This window comes from Geotrypetes seraphini, chromosome 7 (genome assembly GCF_902459505.1).
Source record: "Geotrypetes seraphini chromosome 7, aGeoSer1.1, whole genome shotgun sequence".
NCBI lineage: Eukaryota > Metazoa > Chordata > Amphibia > Gymnophiona > Dermophiidae > Geotrypetes > Geotrypetes seraphini.
In genome coordinates, this window is record NC_047090.1 from 23,083,908 (window position 1) to 23,096,415 (window position 12,508).

At 42.6% G+C, this 12,508-nt stretch overlaps 1 protein-coding gene across 5 annotated transcripts in view; it reads left to right on the forward strand.

Moving 5' to 3' along the window:
* The window catches only part of HCFC2 (host cell factor C2), a 154,743-nt gene that overhangs the window by 104,000 nt on the left and 38,235 nt on the right, over positions 1 to 12,508 (forward strand). The gene's annotated exons all lie outside the window — the stretch shown is intronic.

Below are 12,508 nucleotides of genomic sequence, written 5' to 3' on the forward strand. Positions count from 1 at the left end.
ATTGAATTTTTTGATTGAGTGACCAGAGAACTGGATCAAAGACATATGCTAGATGTCATATACTTAGATTTCAGCAAAGCCTTTGACATGGTTCTTCATAGGAGGCTCTTGAACAAACTTGAAGAGCTAAAGTTAGGACCCAAAGTGGTGAACTGGATTAGAAACTATTTATTGGACAGATGCCAGAGGGTGGTGGTTAATGGAAGTCGCTTGGAAGACCACTCCGATCTTGTTAAGCTAACTAAATGGCCTAACAAAACTGATCACCTAGTTTAACTAAATGTCCTGTTTTGTTACTCCTTTATCTCAAATGCTTCATCACTATCATTATGTAACATTGCTGTAAATGTACAGTCTCTTCATCTGTTAACCGCATTGAACTTCCATGGTATTGCGGTATACAAGAATAAAGTTATTATTATTAGTGGAGTCCCTCGGGCATTCTGTTCATTATGTTTGTGAGTGACATTGCTAAAGGGATAGAAGGTAAGGTTTGCCTTTTTGCAGATGATACCAAGATTTGTAACAGAGTAGACACCGAGGAGGGAGTGGAAAACATGAAAAAGGATCTTCAAAAGTTAAAGGAATGGTCTAATATCTGGCAACTAAAATGAAATGCAGAGTAATGCATTTGGGGATTAATAAACGAAAGGAACCGTATGTGCTGGGAGGTGAGAGGCTGATATGCACAGATAGGGATAAGGGACCTTCGGTTAATAGTGTCTGAAGATCTAAAGGTGAAAAAACAGTGTGACAAGGCAGTGGCTGCTGCCAGAAGGATGCTGGGCTGTATAAAGAGAGGTGTAACCAGTAGAAGAAAGAAGGTGTTGATGCCCCTGTACAGGTCGTTGGTGAGGCCCCGTTTTGAGTATTGTATTCAGTTTTGGAGACCAAATTTGGTGAAGAACATAAGAAAACTTGAAGCGGTTCAGAGGAGGGCAATGAAAATGATAGGAGGTTTGCGCCAAACGACGTATGAGGAGAGACTGGAAGCCCTGAATATATATACCATAGAGCAGTGGTCTCAAACTCAAACCTTTTGCAGGGCCACATTTTGGATTGGTAGGCACTCGGAGGGCCTCAGAAAAAATAGTTGATGTCTTATTAAAGAAATTTTGCATGAGGTAAAACTCGTTATAGTTTATAAATCTTTCCTTTTGGTTAAGTCTTAATAATAATATTGTAATTTATAGCTAAAGAGACATATAATCAAGAAACTGTTTTAATTTACTTTTGTGATTATGATAAACATACCGAGGGACTCAAAATAGTACCTGGCAGGCTGCATGTGGTCCCCGGGCCGCAAGTTTGAGACCACTGTCATAGAGGAAAGGAGGGACAGGGGAGATATGATTCAGACGTTCGGGTACTTGAAAGGTATTAACATAGAACAAAATCTTTTCCAGAGAAAGGAAAATGGTAAAACCAGAGGGCATAATTTGAGGATGAGTGGTGGTAGACTCAAGAGCAATGTAAGGAGAGGGTGATGGATGCCTGGAATGCACTTCCGAGAGAGGTAGTGGAGAGGAAAATAGTGACAGTGTTCAAGAAAGCGTGGGATGAACACAGAGGATCTAGAATCAGAAAAGAATAGTAAATATTGAAGAACTAAGACCAGTACTGGGCAGACTTACACGGTCTGTGTCTGTATATGGCCGTTTGGTTGAGGATGGGCTGGGGAGGGCTTCAATGGCATAGATGGGCTTGAGTGAGCTTTGATGGAGACTTCAGTAGTTGGAACTTAAGCAGTACAGGGCAGAGCTTTGGATTCTTGCCCAGAAATAGCTAAGAAGAAGAAATTAAAAAAAAAAATTGAATCAGGTTGAGCAGACTGGATGGACTTTATCTGCCGTCATCTACATGTTACTATGTTTTTGCCTTTGCAGAACCATGTCCAAGGCTTTGCTGAAATCTAAGTACATCATGTCTAGTACTCTACCTTGATCCAACTCTTTGGTCACCCAATCAAATCAATTAATCAGGTTCATTTGAGAAGACCTACCTCTAGTAAAACTATGCTACCTCAAGTCCTAAAAGCCATCGTATTCTAACAACTGCAATATCCTCTGTTTAGAAGTGTTTTGTTATTTATTCACCACAGAGGTCCAATTAACTGGCCTGTAGTTCCCACCCTCCTCCTCTCTTCCGCTTTTCTTTATAGGGATCACTCCTGACTCTAAAAAGCATTGAAATAGTCAAACAGACAGCCGAGCTACCAGAACTTGGCTGTTATTTTAGTACCCATTTGACTCCACTACTGAGTCTACCTGTCTTAAGGAGCTAGCTAAACTAGTCTTTCTGAATTTGAAGGATACCTGCATAGGAAGTATATTAAATTTCAGTTCTTCTCTGGCACTGGAAAAAGGTTGTGGTGTCAGCATCAGTGTGCTCATGCTGCTGCTGGGCTCTTCTACCCAGAAAGAGGAAATTACATCAAGCTCTAATCTAGCTTCCTGTTTCTGGGTCAGACAGAGCCAGCGGCAGCATAGACATGCTGATGCTGACACTACAGCTTCTTTCATTCCCGGAAAAGCGGTGGGTCTGGCATAGGAGCATCAGATCAAGTAAGAGAGAGAGAGTTGCTACATCTGTGGGAGGGTGCAAAGATGCAGAGAGGTGATGCATGGAGGGGCAAGGAGGGAAAGAGATACTGAACTTGGGGAAGGGTTGTGGAGGGAAGAGAGAGATCCAGTGAGGGAATTGAGGATGAGGGAGGGAAAATGGATGCACAGAGGGAGGGAAAGAGATACTGGATATGAGGGATGAGTGGAAAGAAAAGAAGAGAGATACTGGCCTGGAGCAAGAGAAGGGAGAGACCAGGATGGGGCTGGGGCTTATAGAAAAAGGAAATGGGGATTAGTAGTAGGTGAAAAGAGAGGAAACTACAGTAAACAAGTGATTTATGCTTGATTTCAGGAATTTTGGGGAGTATTTTATTTTTTAAAAAATCTTACATATTAATTGTGATTAATTGCTAATGTACAGTGTGATTAATTGTGATAAAAATTTTAATCTTCCTGCAGCCCTAGTTCATATTTTTCGGAGTCTAGACCATTTGTCTAAGCTACTCCAGAATGAGAAAGGAAAATAAGCATTATAGATTGTGTTGGTCAGCTGTTTAAAGTCTGGTTTTATTTATTTTAAAACTTATAGCCTATCTAAAACCTAAGTAGGTTCTAAAAATACATATATAAATCAGTAACACAATAATAAAAATCCAAAACATAAAATCATGAACAATGAAATTGCGGTATACAAGAACATAATAATAATAATAAAACCTACAATGCTGCATCCTGTTAATCAGTACTCCTCATCCACCTAAACAGAAAGTTTATTCAAAGATTATTTAAAAACTTCTTAAACCTCTGTACATTACCAGTCATCATAACTGTCCAGTTAATTGCTCCAGAGCTTTACATCTGCCACTGAAATGGTCATGGCCCTAGTATTGACATATTTTACTTGCTGCATCGCCATTTCAGATCTCAGTGAATGCAAAGTCATAACCTATGATAAATACCAAAGTATTCCATAATTGATTGTGTGGAAAGTCAGCACCAACACTTTAAATACAATATGAGGCTTAACAGGCAGCCAATGCAATTACTGTAAAAGGGGGTTCTTGTACAATCCTACTTTATTCCGGGACCAGTGGATTATTTCCATCCACCCACCAGGATCTGTAGGAAGCCTCAAATTTCAGAGGCTTTTACCCCTTCCCCCTCATACCTCATCACTGAGCATGCTCCTCTGCTCACCAGTCTTTCTTCCTACAAGCTAGGCAGTAGGAGCTTATCTTTTCATGTTTAATTTTGTGGTATTTCAGTATTTTTCGTTCACGGTTTTTACCTTTGTGCTGTGGAGGTTCCCTGTGGGGACATCTTTGACTGCGGGAGATCACAGACCGTTGGAGAATGTCTGCTTCTGGGGGGTTCCCTTCCCTGCTTGGCAATAAGCCCCCTGGACAAAAATGCAGAATGCTCTGGATCGTGGCTCAGGGACCGTTCCCTTGGGAGCTTGCTCACCCCAGGTTCATCTGCTAGTGTGGAGCGGAGGCTTAGTGTTTTCATGGAGGCACGACCGGTATCGGAGCCAGACTGCATTCCTCTGCCAAGTGTTGTACAAAGTGTCCAAGGGTGGCAGAGGTATCTGGCTTTGGTGGTCAGGCTGGTAGGGCAGTCAGAAGACTTGAAATCCAGTTTTCCAAGTTCACTGAGATACAAGATTTCCTTGTGAGCTGTTTCATCTCTGCCTGCAGTTTCATTCAGCACATGTCACAGTGAGTAAGGCTAACGGCTTAAATCAGTGATTTGGGGGGGGTCTTAAAAAGGGGATTTTGGGTGGTTTCCCTGCATGCCCTACCTTTCCCCACCTCTAAAATCCCAAAACCGATGTTTTTTGGGGTTCCTGTGATTTTCATGGGCTATTTTTGATCAAAATTGGCACCCGTGGCAACCATTTTGGATTTTTCACGATTTGAATTTAAAGTTATTTTTCATAGCTGCCAGCTTTGTTTTTGCAAAAAAACCTCATAGATAGCCTCCTCAGGACAGGATGGGATGGATTCATGCCTCATTTGTGGTGGATGGCTGTCGGATGCGCAGCCGTGTTGCATGTATGCTGCGACCTGTGATGGGGACAAGATTTGCCTGAAGGTTTGCCTTCAACCTCCAGGGAGGATCTTCAAATGCCTTCTGCCCTGACATCCGCGAAAATGGTATCAGGGGGCCCTGGGAAGTGTGCTAGCAACATTTTGGCAAAGTGCAAACGCGGCTCCGGCAAAAAACCTCATAAATCTTCCAAGCATTCCAAATCTGAGGTGCAGAAATCAGCTCCTGCCACGGAGGATGATTTTCTTCTGGAATTTATGAGTATGCTTTATCAGGCATACTTAATTAAAAAGTCTCTGCTTGTTTCCCTTCCACTGGACTGTGTGCCAATCACAGGGACCCCTGCTCCAAGGGACCCAGGGTCAGTCTTCTTGCCTTTCTTGGGGGTACTGGGGAGCAAGTCAGCTGTGCCCACAGTTGCATCAGACACTCTTTTCATTCCTCTGCTTTCACAAGGCAGCTCTGTGATTTGGGGGAGGACCTCACTGTGCACAGATTTTTCAAACTGGCGTACCTTGTGGATTTAATCGCTGAATCTGCAGGAATTGAAGCTGCAGATGGAACAGCTGGTCACTGCTGAATGTTCCCTCATGAGTGACCAGAGGCCACAATCTGCCTCTTTTCCTGATCATCCGAATGTTGTATGGATCCTTACAGATATCTGGGAGACTCCTGAGGGTCCCTTGAAATGTGCTTGAGCCATTGTATGGTTTTATCCCATGGCAGATGGCTTTAGCAAGCACTTTACTTCCCAGAAGGTAGATTCTTTGATGGTGCAGGTCACCCAAGTGCACATCCCTTCCCAGCAATGGGGGGTGGGGGTGATCCTGAAGGACGTCCAGGGCAGACACGTGGATTTCATCCTTAAGCATCTGATTTGGCTGTGGATGGTGTTAAAGCAGCGTTGGCCTCCTCTTTCGTGGCTTAGGTGTGCCATTCCAAGCTTTGCCATGATCCTGACGCTGGTGCTTTGTGATTTGGATTTTCATCTCCAGAGTGGATTACATGGCTGATGCCTTGTACGACATCTTGAAAGTTTTAGTCAAGCTTGGCGCCTATTCTGTTTCGGCTCGCAGAATGCTCTGGATCCGGCAGTAGTCTGATGATTCAACTTCTAAAGCTACATTGAGCTGATTGCCCTTCAAGGGGCCAGCTCCTGTTCAGCCAGGGTCTTGATGACCTTATGGCCAGTGTTCAGGATCGTAAACCCAAGGCATTGCCTGGGAGCAGGTCCCGCCCTTCTAGGAGTTCTGGGTGTTCTAATTTTTGTCCCTTCCGGCATTCTTATCCATACTCATGTCCTGCTACAGGATAACAGTCCTCTTCGTCTGCCAGACTGTGCTTTGGCGGGTCTCGCCTTCAGCAGTCTGCCGCAAGTCAGCTGGTAGCTTCTGCTAAGAAACAGTTCTGACACCAGGCCGATGTCACTTAGAAGTTTTATAGGCGATATCAAATTTTAAATAAACATGAAACCTGATGTCTCCTCCATGCATCGGGGAGCAGTTGTCGGCCTTTCTGGTGGAATAGAAGGCCATCGCCTCCTACTGCTGAGTTCTGGAGGTTCTTAGAGATGGCTACGAATCTGAGTTTCTCTGTCCCTTGACAGTATTTTCTGGATTTCCCTGCGGGCCACCCTGAGAAGGTAGTTTGGGTGCAGGCCACAGTCCGCAGCAATCAAACCCAGTCCGCAGCAATCAAACCCATGCCGGAGTGAGACTCAGGCTTGGGTAGATACTCTATATATTTCATCGTTCCAAAAAAGGATCCGATGATTGGAGACCAATTCTGGACCTCAGGGCAGTTAATGCAGCCCTGAAAGTCCCTCGATTTTGCATGGAGATAGTGCGCTTAGTGATCGCATCGATGGCACCATGGGAGTTTCTAGCCTCTGGATCTGACGGAGGCATATCTCCACATTCCCATTTTCCATGAATATTTTCCTGAAGTATCTGCAATTCCATGTTCTGGGGCAGCATTTTCAGTTTGGGGCACTGCCCTTTGGATTGGTGACGACACCCCGGACCCTCACCAAAGTGATGGTGGCGGTGGCGGTCCATCTCTGCACCCTAGGTGTCCTGGTTCACTCGTATCTGGACAACTGGTTGATCAGATCTCCCTCATTGTCCAAGGGGCATCGGGCTGTCTGTCAGGTGGTGCAGTTGCTGCAATGTCTGGGCTAGGTGATCAACTTCAGAAAGAGTCACCGCGAGCCCACCCAGGACTTGGAGTACCTGGGAAATTGATTTCACATGGGTCAGAACATAGTGTTTCTACCCATGTCCTGTCAGGAGAAACTACAACAGATTATTAAGGCCACTCTGGTTCTGATGGCTTGGCAGCATCCCCAGGTTCTGGGGACCATGATGGCAACAATTGATGTGGTCCCTTGGGCCAAAACCTGTCTGCGGCCGCTATAGGATGCTCTGCTTTCTCACTGGAATCCACAGCGGGACCCATTACGTGCACCCTTGCCCTGGATGACAGTCTAGCGTGGTGGTTGTGTCCTCTCTCGCTGTCCCGGGGCCTTCCATTCTGGATCTCAGATTGGGTGATCCTGACAACAGATGAGAGTCTCAAAGGCTGGGGAGCAGTGTGCATGACTGTCCCTGTACAGGGCTGGTGGTTGCCCTTAGAGCACAAGTGGTTGATCAATCACCTGGAACTATGGGTGATTCGGTTGGCCCTTCTCCACTTCAAGGATCGTCTCCATTATCGAGCCGTTCATGTGTTCTCGGACAGTGCCACTGCGGTGGCTTGCATCAATTATCAGGGGGGCACAAAGAGTCCCTTTCTGGGCGTGGAGGCTCAGCTGCTCTTTTGGTGAGTGGAGAGACGCTTTGTGGCACTGTCAGCGGCGCACATAGCAGGAGTGGACAACATTCAAGCAGACTTTCTCAGTTGTCAGACATTGGACCTCAGAGAGTGGTCATTCTCTTAAAGAACATTCGTTTGCATAGTAGATCAATAGGGGTGCCCCTTGTTTGACCTCATGGCGACTGCAGCCAACAAGAAAGCGATCAGTTCTTCAGTCATCATTGAGAGGCAGGCAGCGAAGGCCTGGCGCTCTGGTCCAGCCCTGGCCCCGGGAGGGTCTTTTTTATGTCTTCCCTCTGTGGCCCATGATAGGGTGTCTGTTGAGGCGGATAGCGGCCCATGATGGGCTGGTGATCCTGGTGGCACCCCATTGGCCAAGGCAACCATGGTATGCTGACTTGGTTCGACTCTGGCTACCTTGTCATTCTCGCCTTCTCACACAGGGTTCGATTGCGATGCAGGATCTGAACCGCTCTGGTCTTATGGCATGGCTCTTGAGTGTGCGGCTTTAACTGGCGGTGATTGCCACGTTGCTTCACAGCAAACAGATGTCCACAGTGCGGCCTATGCGAAGTCTTGGAGGTGTTACCAGACCTGGTGTGCCCTGAGACAGGTAGACCCTTCTCTTCCATCAATTCCTCAGATCCTGGAGTTTCTGCAGGATGGCCTGAAGAAAGGTATAGTAGTAGGATGCTGTTTTTGGTGCCTCTGTTTTGGCAGCAGGCTTATCCGTCCCACCCTGAATTTTCATGATGGCTGTTGCATCCCACTGGTCTCGTAATAAAGTGGGATTGTACAAGAATGAAAAATTAGGTTCTTACCTTTGCTAATCTTCTTTCTTGTAAATCCACACTTTATTGTGGGAACCCACCCAAACTTGCTGATTCGTTGATTGTCTGCCTTAAAAGTACTGGTAAGCTGGATTTCTGTTTTCTGACCAGCCTTTATAACAGTGCCAATAGACTGGGTTTAGCACTTAATTTTTTGGGGGGGATCCCTAGTTCAGGCGCCCCTTATGACAGTGCAGTCTTTGTCTCCCTATGGCATAAGAAATAAGAATTGCCACTGCTGGGTCAGATTAGTGGTTCATCGTGCCCAGCAGTCTGCTTATGCGGCAGCCCTTAGGTCAAAGACCAGTGCCCTATTTGAGTGCACTGTTTTTTGTCGTTCAGGTTTCCAAAGTTTCATAACTTATTTCAATTTTTATTGTTGCTGTTGCATTTGTTTAAGTGAGCAGAATTGATTTTGATTGCCAGGGAGTTTCACCGGTCCTCTCTCTTGTTATTACCCTCTACAGATGTTCCTAGCTGCTTTAAGACTGACTGGTGAACAGGGGAGCATGCTCAGTGATGAGAGGGAGGGGCTATATGCCTCTGAAATTTGAGGCTTCCTGTAGATCCTGGCAGGTGGAGGGAAATAACCCACTGGTCCCAGAATAAAGTATGGATTTACAAGAAAGATTAGCAAAGGTAACATCTTTCGGTAACATTCAAATCTAAAACCTCCACAGATCAAACATGCAGCAGCATTTACTGCTAAAGGATTGTGTGACTCTATTGCTGGAATTTATTTATAAATGGTGGTTTGAGTATTTTTCTTCCTTGCCACCTCTCCTTATTGTGGTGGTGGTTATTCTTCTGTACATTAATTAGTATGTTGTATATTAATACTGTATATCCAGAAAAAATTCCAAAAGGACAAGAGTAAAAATATAATCAATCCTGTCATTAAAACTATACTCTCATCTGAAGAGGTTCAAATGCTTGTCTTTGATACATATAAAGTACTTTATATATATCATAGACCACTTGAACCCCTTCAGATGAGAGTATTGTTTTTATGACAGGATTGTATATTAATACTGTTCATTAATAAACAATCGTTAAGCACCACTATACTTGTTCAAGACGAAAGAAAAAGCCTCAGATTTCTGGTGAGTTTTTAAATATGACTACCAATCTAACATCAGAGGCATAAAAAACTTTCATTGTTGCTAAATGAACAGTACTGTTGATCACCCCGAAGAAAAGTTTGCTGTTAATGTTCTTTGTAAACAGCAAAAAGCCCCCACTCTATAAAGCCAATGATCATTTCATGGCTTAAACCACCAATTCCTCAGGGCCACTGAACCTTCGAGTAAACAAACCTACAGTAAATGATTTATCAATATAAACTGCTGTAGGAACAGATAAAAATCAAAACACCAAATGTCACTTACTCACTTTCAAGTAGTCACATCCTCTGCTTGCTGAGCATACAAAAATATGGCACCTCAGCATACTTAATACCCCCTGGTGACCAGTCTAGTTAAACCTCTGATTGGTCCATGGAGTCCCTGAACAGGCACAGGAATGGCACAGGAAAAAGTTTCATTTTAGAGAAGTTTCTCTGTAGAGACAAATGAGGCACACAACTGATTCTTTCATGTTGCTCAGTGAATCCATTCAAAAACTAGTAAAAATAAAATCAGTCAATGTTGGGGTTTAAGCCAGAAGGGTGGAACCGCATTGAGTGTGAATATCTAATATTGTTCTCTACATTGTAATTCCAGTCATCTATTTCCACCACAGATAGTCCTTGGAATGTGATCAAGAACAAAACATCTTCATTGAAAAAAATCATGTGAAAATAAGATACTGTGTTATACTAAAGGTGCTGTATTAGAATAGCCCAATATTGTTTATGACGCTGTCAGTGTTGATCTACACCATCAATCCACAACGGCATTTAATAAACTTTAGAACACATGATTTATAAGTAAATAATAACTTATAAGTAAATGATAACTAGCTCTATGGTCTTCAGTTCCAGCCAACCACCAGCCAAACTATTTGAAGGCATGCTTTTCTTTTTTAGGCTTTTATTCATCATCAGACCTTAATTTTATTTAAAGTGTGTAGTGCTTTGTGCTTTATGTTTGTGCAATTCATTAATGTTTGTTTTCAAAAAATTCATTTATCACTTTTAATAACCATTCATCTATGTTGCTTCAAAACTTGTGTACTTAGATTTCTTTATTCCTTTTTGTTTTTGAACCTCGGGTGGGACCTTAGGGTTCAACAAGTTTCGCCCGAAGGCTTTTTCAAGAACGAGTCCCCCCTTTTGATTTTGATTTGCTCTGCTTTATCTGTTCATGTCAAGTTTTGAAAAACAATGGGTAAAGAGTTCTCATTTCAAGAGCAGGTGTTGCAATGGATGAGGTTCATAGATGATATTTTTTTATCTGGGTGGATGATCGTCCTTCCCTTGAATATTTTGTGCAATAGTTAAATGAACGACATCCAAGAATCAAATTTGTTATGAACTGCATGTTAAAATAAAGTGTATTGACAATACATTAATGACTACAGTTTAATAGAAAGGATACTAATCGGAGCATTCTCTTATACTTTGATAGCTTTCATCCACCTCATTTAAAGCAGTCTTCTGGTTTCACAGTTTTTCGGACTTAGAAAGATATGTTCTACAAGTGAGAAATTTATAAAACAAAGTTTGAACAACATGGCTACCCAGCAAAGGTTATTTGGAGAGCCTATAAGAGAGCATTATATACAAATCATGATTATCTGCTAACTGAAGTACAAACTGACAGTGCTGTCACATGTATTTTGAATTTTCATTCTAAAACACATCAGTTACAGAGAATCGTATGTAAACATTTGGTGTTAATAACTATGCTACCGGCATTTTCATGACATCTGCTCAGGTTTGCCTACAAAAGAGGAATGAATCTGAAAGAAAAACTGAGTCCTGCAGTTCTGTGTGAGGATGGATCGATCAGTCATCACAAGCCCTGCAGCAGATGTAAAAATTGTGATATTATGTTATCTGTGACATAATTTATTAATCCATTAGACTGCAAAAAATACAATTTGAGGTTTGAAACCACCTGTGATTCAGATTTTGTGATGTATTGTATAATTTGTCCCTACAGTAAAGTTTATGTACGGCAAACCTCAAGACAGTTACATTTAATACTGAATGAACATCGAAGTGCCCTTTCAAGAGGAGTTATGCAAGCACCTTTAATACAACATGGTACTTCATTTTCACATGATTTTTTTCAATTAAGATGTTTTATTCTTGATCACATTCCAAGGAATATCTATGGTAAAAATAAACAATTGGAACTGCAAGGTAGAGAACAATATTGGATTTTCATACTCAATGTGGTTCACCCTTCTGGCTTAAATGCCAACATTGACTGGCTTTATTTTTACTAGTTTTTGAATGGATTCACCGAGCAACATGAAAGAATCAGCTGTGTGCCTCATTTGTCTCTACAGAGAAACTTATTTTGAATGAAGCTTTTTCCTGTGCCATGTTCAGGGACTCCATGAATGAACCAGAGGTTTGTTTAACCCGATTGGTCACCAGGGAGTATTATTATTCTTTATTCTTATATACCGCCATACCCAGTGAGTTCTAGGCGGTTTACATCAATTAGCAAATGATCTGCATTGAATAGCAGATTTACAACAAAATTAGAAGTAGGTTTACAAAATTAGAAGCAGATTTACAGCATAATTAGAAGTATTTTTAACAGCAAATTGCAGGCTGAATTACAATAAATTACAGTGATTTGCCGCAGTCAGCCGTGGAATTACAGCGATTCTTAACTGTCTGCAAAGAGGGCAGGTTTACAACAATATTACAGAAATTGCAGGTTTGATCGAGCTAGGTAGGGGAGGTAGAGAGTGGGGGAGGGAGGGACTGGTGAAGGAGGAAGGGGGCAGGGGTGGGGTAAGTGTCATGTGAGGTGAATGGATTATTAAGGGTCGTGTTTGCTGAAAAGGTACGTATTTAGTAGTTTTCTGAATGATAGGTAAGTGGGGGCCTCGAGTATCATCCAGTATATTAAGTATGCTGAGGTGCCATTTTTTTGTATTCTCAGCAAGCAAAGGATGTGACTACTTGAAAGTGGGTAAGCAACTTTTGTTTTTTTGTTTCTACAGCAGTTTATATATTTATATATATATATTTTTTTTTCTTAAGTTTTTCAACTACAATTGTGCAAATATGGATACTTAAAAACAAGCACAATGGAACTTACAGACTTCAACGTACAATTATATTATCCC